Source organism: Tiliqua scincoides, chromosome 1 (assembly GCF_035046505.1).
Source record: "Tiliqua scincoides isolate rTilSci1 chromosome 1, rTilSci1.hap2, whole genome shotgun sequence".
In the NCBI taxonomy this organism is placed as follows: Eukaryota; Metazoa; Chordata; class Lepidosauria; order Squamata; family Scincidae; genus Tiliqua; species Tiliqua scincoides.
The window spans coordinates 251,639,871-251,645,236 of record NC_089821.1 but is presented as its reverse complement, the minus strand read 5'-3'; positions in this window follow the sequence as shown (position 1 = coordinate 251,645,236).

Sequence of the window (5,366 nt, the reverse complement as noted above, 5' to 3'; positions counted from 1 at the left end):
TCATATTTTAGATAATACATCACACTGGTTCTCCAGTGTACTGACTTTCCAAAATCATTCCAGGATGGAGTCTTCTGGGGACTTGAAGGGACTCGCAGGGAGTTGAGTAACCTATGAAAACATTCAAGTAGCCACTATAGACTAGTCAAAGTGGCTAGGCAAGCCATCAGTTTAGCCAAGCAGAAATGTTTTGATATTAGGATATTGGTCATGTGAAAAATAGCTCTCTTAAATCTTGAATACTACTTGTGAAAAAAAAAAAATTAAGCTATAGATAGATAGAGATATGCAAAATATAATTTAGCTGGAATAATATAACCTTAAGAGCAAACCAACAAGGTTTTCATATTTTAGCCAACATGTATTTGTTACACCCTACATTTAAAATGGTTGTCCCATGAGGATGCAAGATATATTTTCCATATGTCCATGTGTTAAGAATTTCATAAAAATGCTGAGCGCATTATTTTTCAAGATAGTTCTGACAACACATAAAACAAGTCTTAAAATATTATGACATGGCCAATTTCCATGGCATTTAAAATCAATGATATGACACAATATATTTTATATGTGTGGAAATATACATCATAAATATTGGGTAGTGTCAGAGTATTCTCTGTTTTATTTGCCCCCAAATCCATTTTAAACATAGTATGTGGGGTGTATATTTTCTGAAAATATAACTTTGTTGCAGAGGGAGAAAAGGTACTGGCTTGTATCCAAAACCTCAATGTACGTGAACAGAAGGCACTTCCGGCCACATAAGTGATGGGATAGTTTTTGCCGATCCCCCCATCTTGGCAGCCCCCTGTTCTGCATAACATATTGCCCCAAAGGGTCTCCCAACCTTCAAGAGTGGGTTTTCAGGTCCTGTGATAGACTGTTGTGAGAATAAGAGGGCAGAAAAGTTCCCATAAGGGAGCTTCATTTAATGTGCACTAGGGTTGGATATAAACCAGTGGGCTTTTGCCACATGAGCTCAATATTGAGTTTTATGGCAGTTTGTTTCACAAACTTCTTCCACTTCCACTTCCATTTACTTCAAAGCACAGACTACTCAGAAATTATGGGCAGGAGTTATGGGCAGGAGTTACCCTTGTCTAGTTAGCATGTGAATGTAGATTCCATTCAAATAATTCCATTTTTGGAAAGTACTAACACAATCCTATGCATGTCTATTCAGAAGTAAGTTCCTTTGTGCTTGGTGGGGCTTACTCCAAGGAAAGTCGGTATAGCAGTGTTTCTCAAACTGTGGGTCAGGACCCACTAGGTGGGTCGCAAGTCAAATTCAAGTGGGTCCCCATTCATTTCAATAATTTTATTTTTAATAGACTTGATGCTCCCATGGTATGTGACTGCATTTGGGGAAATGTTACAGACCTGTACTTTTAACAAGCTACTATGCATATTCTTTTAACAATGGTGTTCAGTAGGACTTACTCCTGGGTAAGTGTGGGGAGGATTGCAGCCTAGGATTGTTAAAAATTTTCCTGCTTGATGATGTCACTTCCGGTCATGACATCACTTCTGGTGGGTCCTGACAGATTCTCATTCTAAAAAGTGAGTCCCGGTGCTAAATGTGTGAAAATCACTGCCGTATAGGATTGCAGCATCAGGCTCGCAATGCATATTGATTTTACATTGACTGTATTTTAGGGTTTTAAACGTTTGATTGGTTGGTAGCTGCCCTGGTTCCTTATTTTCAGGAGAAAGTCAGGATCAAAATGTTATAAAATAAAATAAAACATTTATCTACCAGCTTTATGGGTGGAATTACAGGTTGGTTGGTTTTTATTAGCCTGTATAATTGTAACTTCACTGGGATGGCTTTGGTATGTACATGCCCTTCCCTCTCACTGCAGAACCATCTGATCTGCAATGGGTTACATGTGATCTGCAGGCTGAGCTACATGTATTTACATGCAAAATACATGTAGCTACAATGCAGGCAGCATTATATGTTTATATGCATTATATGAAAAGGCTGGGCTGGATGAATCAGAAGCTGGAGTTAAGATCTCCAGGAGAAATATCAGTAACCTCAGATATGCAGATGATACCACTCTAATGGCAGAAAGTGAGGAGGATCTAAAGAACCTCTTGATGAGGGTGAAAGAGAAAAGCACAAAATGTGGTTTAAAATTAACATTAAAAAAAACTAAAAGCATGGCATCCGGTCCCATCACCTCATGGAAAATAAAAGATGAAGAAATGGAAGCCATGACAGAGTTTATCTTCTTGTGCTCCAAGATCACTGCAGACAGAGATCACAGTCATGGAATTAAAAGATGTTTGCTTCTTGGGAGGAAAGCTATGGTAAGCCTAGACAACTTAATGAAAAGCCGAGACATCACCATGTCAACAAAGGTCCGTATAGTCAAAGCTGTGGTTTTTCCAGTAGTAATGTATGGCTGTGAGAGCTGGACCATAAGGAGAATAGATGCTCCAAAGAATAGATGCTTTTGAGTTATGGTGTTGGAGAAGACTTTTGAGAGTCCCCTGGATTGCAAGATCAAATCAGTCAATCCTATAGGAAATCAACCCTGACTGTTCATTGGAAGGACAGGTGCTGAAGCGGAAAGCTTAAATACTTTGGTCATTTCACGAGAAGGGAGGGCTCTTTAGTAAAGATCCTGATGCTGGGAAAAATTGAAGGCAAAAGGAGAAGGGGACAGCAGAGGATGAGATGGTTAGATAGTGTCATCAAGGCAATGAACATGAATTTGGACAAATTCCAGAAGTTAGTGGTAGACAGGGGGGCCTGGTGTGCTGTGGTCTGTGGGATCATGAAGAGTCAAACATGACTTAAAGACTGAACAACAACAATGCAGGCTGAGCTACATGTATTTGCATGCAAAACATCTCTGAAATGTAGGTTTTCTGAGCATCCAAGACATGCCTGGCATGTCCAGGAATCTCACTCTCCAGGAGAATAATGAAAATAATGCGGATATTTTAAAAGGGCCTCCTTTGTATAATGACAGCACATCATACTGGGATGGGGGGGACCCTAGGTATAATTTCAGAGTTGGCTACCCTAATGCAAACCAACTCCACAATTCTTTCCAGGGATGGTTTACAAGATCAAGGATCAACTTCCATTAAACAGGACACTTCTCATATAAAGTTCGGTTGTCAGATCTTCAGTGTTTGGCCCAGAATTTAGAGCTGTTGCCTCTCTCTTATGGATCCTAAGGGAAAGAATTAAATGATTAACTAGAGAATTAATTTAAAAATAATCTGAGCCTTAGGATAGCTGCAACCCTAATATTGAGAGGCAAGAAAAATATTACGTAAGATCCTAAGGCTCTAACCAGGTTGTGATAGCTTTCCAGGAAGCAATATCTGAACAAATTCTAGACTGGCTTGATAAATTACTTCTCTTCAAGGGTAGTGTCAGCAGTTAGCCAGCTCAGGCACTGGTGTTGCCCATCATAGGATCCAGCCAGATGGGCCAATCCCGGAACCCTCAGAACCAATGACAGAGCAATATGGGGGGGGGGGACGACAATGGAATGTGCCATGGGGAGGCAAGTGCAGCCTTTTCCCCAGGACCCTCCTCCACTGCCCCAATTTCAGTTAGGGATGGGCTGTCATTCTCGAAGTATCCCATTCAGCAGCTGAAGCTTTGTTTTCTCAGAAAGCCAGTCAAAATGGCAAGTTAGCAACCTGGTATCCATGTTTTTTGTGACTGACATCTCTACTGAGCCACAATCTTGATACCTGATCTCTATTGTGAGCTCATTTTTCAGGTCAAATTTTTTTCCCAGCAGCTTCAAGAATTCCTTCCTGGCCAACGTGTGCATGTGTCTTTACATACACCAGTTAATACCAGGGAACGTTAATGAATAGTGATCTCAGGTGCTCCCTTGGGCTGCGATACATAGCACACTTAGATGCCATGGCCCAAGTGAAAAAGACAGAGTCAGGCAAGTTGAGTCTAATGTGGAAAGCATGTTCCACAGCAGTACATGAAAGGCTGTTCAAATATATCTTCTGCGCAGCAAAGTCGTTTGATATGAAAAATGTTGCAACTGCATTGGCAACGAGCGCGTAAGGTACAAGCCAGCCCTTCACTGACTTGTAAATTGAAACCATTTCCCTTCGAGATGCGGGAGAAAATTCTGGACACAAAAGCCTGGGAATTCAGTAGGTGGGCACAGGTCACATTTCACAGAGCAGCAGGCCAAACTGGTTCCTGCCTGGAAAAGCAATAAGTGCCAAGAACGAGAGTCTGCCTGCGTTCTCCAGCTGAGGAATACTTATTTTGCTCTCTGTCTGCTTTCAGCCACACAATCGGAGACCAGACCTTCACGGTTCCAGTCATTGAGATTGGAACTGATAAATTATCTTTAAGCAGACACTGTTGAGGGGTAGACTCTGCTTCATTTTTCAACAATATGCTATTTTTAAAATCCCTTGTGTTTACAGAGTACACCTTTTATTGCTATTCAAGTAGCACTCAAGAGATCTAGAGACTAGGACCATGGTCTTACATACAGTTTTCATTTGCTAGGTTGTTTTCATAGGGGTCCACCTGCCCCTTCTAATGTTTTCCCCTCATTATTGCTATTTATTTCCCATAAAATCTAGTTTCTTCAAAATGGTTAAACAGAGACTGGGCTCTGCTCACAATCTTGCATTCCAGACAATTCTCCAGTTCAAATTACATCTCTTTCAACATCAAAAGCGCTTGGAGAGAGGTGGCCATTATCTGTATTCACTACATCAGTGTTTCTCAAACTGCGGGTCGGGACCCACTAGGTGGGTCGCGAGCCAATTTCAGGTGGGTCCCTATTCATTTCAATATTTTATTTTTAATATATTAGACTTGATGCTACCATGGTATGTGACTGCATCTGGGGAAATGTTATACATCTGCACTTTGAACAGGCTACTATGTATATGCTTTTAACAATGATAGTCAATGGGACTTACTCCTGGGTAAGTACGGGAAGGATTGCAGCCTAGGATTGTTAAATCTCTTTCCTGCTTGATAATGTCACTTCTGGTGATGACATCACTTCCGGTGGGTCCTGACAGTCTGAAAAGTGAGTCCTGGTGGTAAAAGTTTGAGAACCACTGCACTGCATTCTTGAGGCACTAGCCCAGAGGCCAGAACAAGCCAGATTGCACTCTAATAAAGTGGCATCACCCACCAGTGAGGGCTTCACATACACTCAGGTGGCATGAGGTCATCAATTCAGGGGGAAATGTGGGGGGAAAAATGTACTTTCCTGAATGATCGCCTCAAGGGATACACAGCTAATGAAAGACACATGTAGATGTATTTTTTTTTCTTACAAGTGGAACTGTGAACAATTATTTTGATTTAATTTTTCACAGTGTCACTGCAGACAAGG